At 42.8% G+C, this 11293-nt stretch overlaps 1 protein-coding gene across 1 annotated transcript in view; it reads right to left on the bottom strand.

The window, feature by feature from the left end:
• Positions 1-11293, bottom strand: part of NDST4 (N-deacetylase and N-sulfotransferase 4) — a 100837-nt gene that overhangs the window by 53754 nt on the left and 35790 nt on the right. The gene's annotated exons all lie outside the window — the stretch shown is intronic.

Below are 11293 nucleotides of genomic sequence, written 5' to 3' on the forward strand. Positions count from 1 at the left end.
TAAAAGAAGAGAAAGTAAAATAAAATCCATAAAGCAATTAAAAACACACGTTAATAAGGCTGGTGATTGATGCTGGTAATCTGAGTTGAGAGGGAAGTTTGTGAGCAGCTCAAGGAGCACTCAGTGTCACTTGGCTTTCTTGATGCACTAGGAGAGGCTGCATCAAACAGCTCTGCCCTGTTCTCAGGGTATAAAAATAAAGTCTAACCATAACTTTTTGAGGATGTGTATCTATTTATCTATTTATTTCTTATCTGAAATGGTTCATTGCTTTTGCAAATGGGAAGATTGTAGGGCAAAATTAGGAAAAAGTAAATGTTATTTAAACATGGGGACGTGTTCCATGTCAAGCTGCGTAAGTATTTTGAAGGGGTGATAAATTCTGTGTTGGACTGGGAAATTAATGTGACCAAGGTGAAAGACACGAGAGGACTTTGAGGAAAGACTTGTAGGACTTGTCTCTCCAGGTTCCATTCCGTACTTGGAGTGATCAGTACTTCACAGTCGTTTTAAGGAGCAATAAAGGTTGTGCAGGGCTTTTCCAAGTGGATGAGCAGGCTGTTAAAACTGCAGGGTGCAGCTGTGCGTGCCTCTGCCTCCATCAGGGATCAAAGGGAGGTGCTATGTAGAGTGAAAAGTACCACAAGGGAATTTTCTCTTGGCTGTTGGGTGGGCTCAGAGGTGCGTGTCCTGGTCTGTGACACCCGCAGCTGAAGGACTGGGGGGTCCCTGCATGGATGAAGTACAAGGTGCTCAAAGGTGCCTGGCAGGCTCTGAAGCTCTTGTGCCATTCCTGGTAGTTCTCCCTGCAGTCATGACAAATTGCCATTGGTAACAGTAAACCATATGACTCAGAGGCAGTTTGAGCTAACTAAATAAATAGCCCGTGCTGTTCTATGGATTTATAAAGGAATTAACATCTTCCTGAATTATTTATGTTGTTTGGCTGTGGGAACAGTGCGAGATGGTAAACAATGGATAATTTTGGAACTGCAAGGAAGAAGTGCTTTTTCCAGGCAGATACTTGGCAGTTGATGTGTCCTCCTCTAACAACTCGGGTTACACGTTTTGAGTTTTATTCTGGAAACTATTCATTTATCTTAAGCTTTGCACCTAAAACTGGAAAGTGCTTGTAGGAAGCATTTAGAGAGAGGGAGTTGTTGCTGAGGCCGTTTGTGACTTTGCCGGGTTTGGGTTTGTGTCTGATTTACCTTCCTCAGTTGGAAGTGTGCTGGGAGATTGATCCCCCTGGATTGTGGGCTGTCCCATCAGTGACCCCACTGTGTGTCACACAGCAATTGGCCAAAAGGTGTGAGCGAGGCCGAGAGTTTACCCGTGCACAGAAGTGAACAGAAACGAGAAAAATGTCCTGCATTTACCGATTCCTTACGTGTGAGAGAAGAAATATAAAAGAAATCACAGCCATCACAAGGAAATTAAAACCATCCTGATAGTTTTAGGAGTATTTGCCCCTCTTTGGCGCTTCCCTCGTTCCGCGGTTCTGTCTGCTTGCCGGGATTTCGCTTCTTATTAAACCTCCCATTAAGATTTCCTCAGAAGATAAAACCGGATCAAGCAAAGCGTCCTTTGTGAGCCCGTGTTCGAGTAGTGGTGACGCTGATGAGTCACTCAGCCCGACTCCTGGGCTTTCCCAGTTCAGGAGAGCAGCTCTCCGTGGGCAGGGCAGCCTCGAGGGGTGGGGGGGTGACCTGCCCCCCAAAACAGCCGATTGCAACAAGCCTTAGTGTTGGGTTGGCGTGAGACAGGCAGGCGTCTTGGAAAAAATAATTGAACCCCCTGTCGGGCTCTGCATCCTCCGCTTACTTTCGGCACTAGAGGGCAATATATTCTTGCTTTTTAGAGCCAACACCTGCTCTCCCCTCGGCTCCAGAGCGCGCATCCCTGCCCGCGGGCGCGCTCCCTCCAGGAGGGGCTCCGAAATCCCCGGGGCAGGTAGAACGTCTTAATTAAGACTCCTGTGTTTAAAATTAAATAAAACCCAGGGCTTGTGCTCTAAGAAATGTGCTGCTAAATCACCCTGAGTACTTAGCAAATGTTTCAGCCCACACCTGTAGCACAAGGGAATAGCATGCAAGGAGACCTAAAATTGCACATTTTCCCCTCAGAATAGCATGCAAGGAGACCTAAAATGGCACTTTTCCCCCTCAGTCTGCGGTCCTGCTGGATCTCCTGGGTACTGCTACTGCAAGCTGTCAAAATCAACTTCACAAATACTATTGCTTGTATTACTAAAATGAGAAGCTTCTGACTTTACAGAAGCCAAAACAAAACTACGTCTTCATCCCACTGGTAAAATCTCTTCCAGTTAAAATATTAATAATCAGCTTTAATGTAAACTATTATCTGTTGTACACAGATGTTGTAACAGGTGCAAGCATTCTCACTTACCTAGATGTCTAAATACTAGAATTGATAAGGAATTTAAACTTGCCTATGGAAACCTGGCATTGGAGCAGACCTTCCTTTTAGTTTGCACATTTTGTTTGAACTGCTCTGTTGAATTGATTATACTGTTCAGTAGAAAAAAAAAAGAATAGTGTGAAGTAATTAAAGTTTATGAAAATAAATCAGCTATATTAGCCATTAGTGGGACATTTTCCAAGGCATAATTGGAAGTTAAGTGCCATTTGTGCCTTTGAAACTCTCCCCCTTAAAGTTCAACAGCTTTATATTCGCTCAGAAATTCAAAGACCTTTGGAGAGTTCCTGTGCTATATTAATTTGAAAAACATGAAAATAGGCCATATTTCATAATTAGTGTTACTAATGGAGTTTTAGAAACCGGTATTTGAGGTCCTGTGTTCCTATGGTCACTGATGAGCGCTCATTGACTCCTCGGGGGGGTCAAGCCCAAAGCTGGGCACACTTTGGTCAAGGAATCAAGGAGCTGGGCCCTCAGTCGATCTTCAGTTGTGGGGCCTTTCCCCAGCAAGAGCAGAGCTCTGCAGTGTAACTCTGTTGTGATGTCAGACATCTGCAGGGACTGTAATTTTTCTTTAATTCAGGCGGCTGAAGAAAAAACGGAGGTTTAAAAATTGCTGCCTCTTTGCTAAATAATACTTCCTGCTTTCCCCCTGCAAATGCATTTGATTGATGACTGAAGTGTACTGATTTGGAAGATGATTGATTGGGAGATTAGGACTCGACTATTTAAAACCGATAGCAGGATAGGGAAGAGAAACAGCCTCTTATTAACACCATGTGTTAACACTGCAGCAGGAATTAAAGCCGTGATCCTCTTGTGCTCCAGTTCCTCCACACAGACCTTCTCCCAGAGCTCGGTGGTGGAACAAGCAGGGTAAGAGCACGTTGCTGATGCCAGCCCCGAGGAGAGGAGCGGGACACTTGTACCGGAGCTCTGTGGTCATTCCTAATCTCCCGTCGGCACCGGAGTGTGTCGCTGGGAGTCGTTCACCTGGAGGCAGGCCAGAGCTTTGCTTTCATCTTACTCCAGCATCAGTCAGAAGTCAGAATGTCTTTATTTTCTATATATAAGACTTCCCTTTAGGCTAAAAATGTAATGTAAACCCTTCCCTCTCTTCCTTCCTTTCTAAGCTGGTGTGACTCCTGCCGTTTACCAGCAGCCCAATGAATCATGATACCTGCTTGCTGCTCCTTGCATGTGACTCCTCATTCATTACAGAAACAAGTGACTGAGTTGAGTGATATATGACTCCTGCTGACCATTAGCAAAAATTCAGGGTTTCTGTTCACTGCAGAGGAAAAAAAAAACCCAGCTTTTTTGTGTTTTGTTTTTTTTTTTTTTTCTTTTTCCTTCCAGAAAAGTTTCTAAGAGGCATTTTTAGGGAGCTCACAGAACTTATATGCTTCTTGAAAGTAGCTTTTTTTTTTTCTTTCTCAGGCTTAAGGTTGTAATGTGTTCTGTGCTTATAAGTGTGGCTTTGCTCATAAGGGGTGTTGCTGACAGCTGCTCATAGCTCACCACAAAGATTTAGAAAACTCTTTTACCTAGACAAGGGCAACTTCTCAGCTGGTAAAAGCTGTTGCAGGCCTTCTGGCTTCTGTTTTATGATTTCTGAGTGGAGAGGCTGCTCAGCACTTTGATCTCTACTGTTTGTTTTCAATGCATAATCACCTGTAAGTGAAACCACCAGTTTTTCAGTGTTTTCAGCAGTTTGGTCAGTCTATAGTGCACATGTAATCTTGTGTGATTTCACAAAGCTAAATGATGCCAGAGGGTGAAGTCAATAATCGATGAATATAAAGCAAAGCGTTTGAAATACCTCAACTCGTGCACTCAGTGAAAGTGGAGTAGTCTTAGCGTGAAACAATACTTGGAAGGGAGCTGTTTGACCCTTCTGGCTTCTATCTCTCTGTGGCTTTCAGCTTTTCCAGATGATTTCAGAAATTGGAGCTTTGAAAAAGGCTCCCTGTAGCAGAGTGGCTGGAGGTATCTTTGGAGATGGGTTTTACACATGTGCATATGATGCTTTTAGACAGGCAACTATCCCTTCTGCAGGAATTCTACAGGAATTGGTGGGAACCTTTTGCAAATGGGAACTAATGGGACTGTTCCTTCTGCAAATCCTCCCTCACAGATTCGTTTCCTCCTTTGTTTCCCCAGCTCACGTGTAACACTCGGTGTTGCTTTACTTGTGGCACAAATGTATTATATAACTTAACTAAACCACACTTGTGGTGAATGTTGCCTGATGTGCCTCAGCACTTCTTTCTTCTGACCCATTAACTTCCCGACAGCCCCACAGTCATTTGGACCACCCAGAAACTCCCCTAAATATCCCATCCGTGATGTGTCGGTGACGTTTCCTCCAAATGTCACAATTTATGGATCTCTGACGCCTCAGTACTTCTGAACATAATAAGCAGTGGTAATATTTCCTCAGAAATAGCTGACTGCTGGTTTCTCTGGAGTGTCAGGCGTGGAAGGTCCTGGAAACCAGTGATTTAGGTACAGTCTTAGGAGAACCATGTGTGAAGAGAGAGCCTGTATGTGTATTTCTTGTTTACTGACAGTGTGACTCTAGTCACCGTCATAACAAGCAGCTGTTAGTGACCACATTCACTGAGCAGCTCCATAGGCTGTGTGGTGATATCAAAATATATTAGTTTATGAAAATTACCAAAAATATATGCATTTTGATGTCATTGGGCAAAACACCTTATCTCTGTGTCCAGATTTAAAATAATGTAAAAATGATTTAAAAGTACCTTAGTTTTCAATGTATTTGTTCATCTTGCCTGAGTAATGGTGATAAGATCTGTCACTTTAACCAGTAACTCACCAAAAATTCAAGGAGCTGAAGAGCATTATTTGGTACAGGCCTGACTTTTCCAAGGTCGCTTGGCAGCCCCTTGGCAGCTGAGCTGGAAGCCAACAGCCACTTGCTCTTGCATGCCGCCCTTCAGCAGATGTTTACAACCCTCATGACATCTGTAGGAAAGTAGCTGAGCCACCAAGGATGAAAGGAAGGTGTTGAGAGATGATCTGAAGGTCAGAAGCTTATTGCTAAAGCCACGATGACAGAGCCAAAATGTCACAGCAGAAAAGTTGCGCCTGCAATCACAGCAGAGATGGTGAAGTGTGTGACCTACAGGACTGAGTCCTTGGAGCTGATGCTTTGCCTTCCCAGTGGGATTAATGGGAAGTGCAGATGGAATTAATGTGCTCTGACTGCCCCAGTCCTTCTGAAGGAAGCTGGTGAATAAAAGCAGGCTCCACGTGTTGTCCTGAGGCTGCTCACAAAACATTTCTCCTGACTCGGTGCAACAAATCTTCTGCTCTCACTTGGTTAATGGCTCTTCATCACTTTTCAATTCATAGTTTAATGCTTCAATGGAAGCCAATTTGAATTCATTTAGCTTTTCAAATGAAACTTTTGTGAGATATTGTATCAGAAGTTTTATTACAGTCCATCTATTCTGCTACCGTTTTCTGCTTTTATAAGGCTGTCAATTAGTTATCCAGTTCCAATAGAATGATTTGTGTTGTGAATTCAGCTGAGAGACAACATTTGTGCAATGTAATGGCTGCCTAACTAGAACTCCTTCAAGTCAATCAATGCAGTAGTCAAACCTTGTACATCTTGTTTGATTGTATATACGAGGTAAGGCATTAAAAAAAATAATTTCAGAACCTTTTTATAGTTCTACCAGAATCTAAATATCTGCAGATTTTCTGTATGAATTTTGGATGTTTACCAAGGATTGCAGATTTGGTGGATGACTGTTGAAACTTTACTTTTTGGAGGTTTTTTAGACAAAAAAAGTTTGAAAGCTCCCTTTTTAATGAAGAGACCCTTTGCCTACAAGATACAGTCAGTCACAGGCTCTGGAATAGTCTGTTAGAAACTAAACTATATTTGATTTTTTTTTTTTTTAAGTAGTTAATGGTTTCCCACACTGTCTGTTCTCCTATTGCTTTTATAGGACCTAAAAATCTTTGCCACCATGTGAGATAATTAAAATGTGTCCACCCCGATATCAGTGACAATATATTTCCCCAAATAACATGTTTTGTGGTGTCTATATCCTGTCACAAGGGCTATTTGTGAGAAAGTCAGATGTGATCACATCTGTGCTGGGAATTAAAAGGAGGCCACTAACTTATTTCAGAGGGACCACTGCTGTCACATAGTGATGATCTATTGCTACTGCAAAGGAAGTCTATTTAAACCCAGATAACCAAGACTTTGTACCTAAATCTTCAGAGCAGCACGTTTTACCACGTGAAATTTAAACAGGGGTTTATTCTGAGTTTACTCAAGCCTGGCTCCAGCCAGCCATAAAGCGTTTTCTAGCTCTGTATACGTTAATTCTCATTATAACAACATCCCTTTATTTACTCTTTAAGTAATTTCTGCTGGAGTTCCCTTGCCCGGTCTTTGTCCTCGCTGGCTGCAGGGTTTTGTGATCACTGAGAGGATCTGGTAGAAAAATGGGGAGAATACACAGGGTTTGGTCCCAGCAACCTCTGATCAGAGCAGATGTTTAGGCTGGAGCATCATTTAAGCCACCAGTGCTGGTGACAACCTGGCAGGTCTGGGCAAATAGTGGCTTTCAAGCAAAGAAAAGCAAACAGTGTGACCAGTTCTTTAAAACAGGCAAGGTGGGCTTTTTTGGGAACCAGTTATGGCTGCACATATTATTGTAGTCAGTAAAACTAATCTACACAGAGCAACCTGATGATGTACTGAAAATACTACAGTGCCCAACAGGCTATATCTCACTTTAATGTACTTAAGTATTGCAGACAAGACAGTCTGAGGAAGTGTTATGGAAGATTATTAATACAAATTCAGCTTCTGATCTGGAAATGATTGGGTGGGTACTGTTTGCCTATTAAGAGGACTAATGCCTGATGGGGAGAGGATAAGGCAGGGAGCTGAACCTCTGATTTCTTTCTGCCACCACCATCACGTTTTGCTCTCTGGAGGCCACTGGCTTTTTCTGGTGCTTTAGTTTTTCTGTCTGTGTCTGGGGAATATTACTCTTTTCTACCTTTACATGCCCATCAGCTGTAAAATGTTCTAAGATGACTCATGTTTGGTTCAAGTGTGTATAGTGTGGATATTGCAAAGGGTGCATTTGGGAAAGCCAGTGCAAAATCCACACTTTCACGTACAATTAGATGTGTTTGCAGAGCTTGCTTCCTTTTTCCTATTCCTTGTACCCTTTTTCTTATTCCTGGTTAAATTCCTTTGTGTTTATTTCTGCCACTGTTTTCATGGGGTTTCTCTGCGAGAAGCCACTTTGTCAGTCAAATGAAAGATCTCTTTAGAGATTTCTGGTGTGTCATCTGTGACCTATAGATACTGCTTTTTCTTTTGGTTCCAAATATAAACAAATGTTTCCTTCCCAAAGATGTATTCTTTGTTTTGTCTAGATAAAGTTCAATTGGGAAATGCCACTAGTAGGATAAGGGTCCTACTTAGGAATTCAAGGGATTTTTTTTTGTTGAGTCACACTGAGCTCAGAGACTGGAACTAGAACTAATAGCATTAGGGCTCTGTGACAGAGTAGAGAGGCTTTGATTAACCTCTTGTTTTCATGAAAAATCTCTGTTTACTGAACTACTGAGGCATTAACTTAGATTTGAAGGGGGGAGGGTGTGGAATAAAAAAAAATCCAAATGGTTGTTAAAGTCTTTCTGAGTGCCCCTGAATCAGGCTGGGATTAGTTATGTCTCTTTACATCCCTCTACTCTCCTGTGGGCTGGGTGCACAACTATAATTGTGTTTTCCAATATGCATGTCCCTGGTGTATCATGGGAGAGAAAATCCTGGCTTTCTGGTTTATGGAAGGGTCTTACAAACCAACAGAATGATGCCTCATTAGTTGGCACAATGATATGTTGTAATCCATAAAGCTCTGTTTTAGGCAACATATACATAGATACTTAAATTTTCTGCCTGAGCATAAATATCTTTCCATGGAGGAGAAAGCCTTTTTGGAGGCACTTCAGCTAAAAATCTGAATGTGCAGGATGATTGCTGCTGATTCATGCAGGCTCCAAGGCTGGTGGAGAGTTGGTCTTATGGAAGTCTGAGTTGTGGCAGGTGTTTTGAGCTGTGCATGGCTTGCTTTGCTTGTTATGTGGACAGTGCATGTCACAGGGTTCCCTTTAATTTTGATTGTTCAGGTACAAATTACAGCAGCATAAAAGTCTGGAGGTGATTCATTCATCAGGCTTCTGATGCATGGTTCCACCCTGAACAGTATGGGGGTAGAATAGTGAAACAATTTAAAATTGCAAACCAACTGACTAGTCATGAATAAAAATGCTCTAGTCTGTTATACCAGCTATTTAGGTAGATAAAGTGCAGGTAGTCTGGCAAAACATCCAGGCAGATGGCCCTGCTTTAGTTGAAATTTAAAAAAAAAAATAAAAAAAATCTCTGAGGGCTTTAAAATCATTTGTGACCAATAAGTCTAATTTCTGTATCTTACCCAGAGGCCTGGATACTGAATCTTCCTCTCATTTCCAAAAATTTCCCTGTGAAGCACTGACCACCTGCCCTCTCCTCTGGTGGTTTAGGGGGTGATAAATATCCCAGTGAGAGAGAATAAATTCAAGAATACCCTGAGGCTCTGGAACTTGAGCTCTGGTCTTCTCCTTGCAAAATATGGTCCCACGCAAAGGCAAAGATGTTGGATAAAACCTCCCCTGAAACTGGAACGTGGAGGTGGGTGCATATTTCATGACAGACTGTTTTAACTTCCCAACTAGTCACCTCTTTTATGGCCAGCAGCTACTATTTAATTATTAATCAGAACACTTATTAATACACTAAGAGCTAAATGCAGTCCTTTCAGTGGATGCCTGGCAGAGTGTGGGGCAGAATAAGTAGCTGTGGATGGTCCTGCAGGAGGGGAGGTTTTGCACAGGTCTGCTCAGGGAAGAGCCTGTTCACATTCTTCTCTCTGCTGTGTGTCTGATAATGGTATTTATGTTTGGGGGGTGAAGACCCAGCTGTCAGTACAAGTCTGTAGCTGTGGGTGCAGCAGCCTGCTTTCCCTTGGCCAAGCTGAGGAAGCCAAGGGCAGTTCTTATCAGCTTCCAAGGAGGAAGAGGGAATCCCTTCCTCTTTGCTTCCCTCCTCATGAAAGAAGCCCACTCTGCCCTGGCTTCTGCTTCTGTGTTTGCTCTGGCTCTGAAAACCCATGCTGACAGCAGAGGAGGGAGGGTTCATTTGCTCACCTGGGGAGAGCAGTTGTGACCCCTCCTGTAGCCAGAGGGAAGGAAATGGGTTTAAATACTTCTCTATTCCTTTTGGAGTTGAGTTTAAATCGTCTCATGGCCGTAAGTGACTGCTGGTGGCGGGGAGTTTTCCTCATCAAACACTCTCATGGTTTCTACACTGGTGTGCTGCTGCCATGTGATTCTGGTGGCATCGCTGTTTAGGTAAAATATTATTATTTTTCAATTGCAGCTGTTCATTTCAGAAGAATCTGTGAGTCCATTGTAATCATTCCTGACAGTAGTTGTAACAAATGTTTTGGATTGATGTGAATGATTTTCATTTCTTCCAGCACCCGATTCTTTTAATAGCTCAATTTTTCTAATTTAAATGCTGACATAGGTGGAGAATTAATTCTGTATTTCTCTCTAACACTCTTCTGGGTGGCTTACCTTCCTGAGGAGCATTGCTTTAACATCTTAGTAGGACTTGTTGCTGTGATATGAGCCTTCTTCAGCCTATCTCAAAATGTGGGACAGGACACTTTGATTAGTGCCCCATGCAATTGCCAGCACAGAGATCCTCCTTCTCCCATAGTCCAGCCCCTCAACCCACTCCAATGGTCCTCAACTGCATCCCAGGCCTGAGAACAAGGGATTTGCTGGCCTGCCACCTTACACTGTGCTCCTTAACACCTGCAAATGGTTTCAAACCCAAGCTCCCCTCACCAAGCATGGAGAGCCCTTGGCTCACCTTAAGCTCAGTGCCCTGCTCCCGACATGATTCCACAGGCTGGGGAAATTGCAGTTTTCTGCACAATTCCAAGTGAACCTTTCCTTCAGCCATCCAGGCCCCAGCTTGCATTGCTTTGCTGCCCTTAGTCCAAGGTTTGCTTTGTTCAGAAAAGCCAACTTCACAGGTATGGAAAGCAGGTCCTTGGATGCACCTTTGAAGCTGAAGAGAGGCATCCCTGTCCATGACAGGGGAGTTGGAACTAAATGATCTTTAGAGTCCCTCCCAACCCAAACCACTCTGTGGTTCTGGGATTATGAAAGCTTTGCAAAGCAAACACCTGATGGAAGCAAACATCAGTGCATATGTGCAGCTGAAACTCAGCCAGCCCCTATGGTCATAGGGGCAATCAAACCAAAATTGTTTGTGGACTAAATCAGAAAGATTTGGAACAGAAATTATGTGGGTTTTTTTTGTTTTGGGTTTTGTTTTTGTTTGTTTTTTTTTTTTGGTAAAAGATCATGGTATTCTTTCCCTTATTGCTTGTAGAAAAATGGGAAAAATCTTCTTCTGGGGGCACGTGGCTAAATGCAATTTTTTGTTTATCTAACTGAAAACTCCTGGGTCACAACTAATAGTAACTCATCAGCGTTTTCTTTGCTCAGTATTGCCATGGGTTTGCAATATATGGCCACATTTTCCTCGAAGTATCTCATTATACTGCTGGGATAATTCCTGTACTGTAAACCTTAAAAAACCCCATCTTTACTATTAGCATATTTTTCTCCCACTTGTGCTGAGTGATGGTTGAACTCTAGAGGAGCTCATGATTCCTGCATGCTGCCACATCAGCTGAGCTTGCTCATTGCCATTACAAAGAGT

This window comes from Pipra filicauda, unplaced genomic scaffold (genome assembly GCF_003945595.2).
Source record: "Pipra filicauda isolate LSUMZ 115617 unplaced genomic scaffold, ASM394559v2 scaffold389_size666192_pilon, whole genome shotgun sequence".
NCBI lineage: Eukaryota > Metazoa > Chordata > Aves > Passeriformes > Pipridae > Pipra > Pipra filicauda.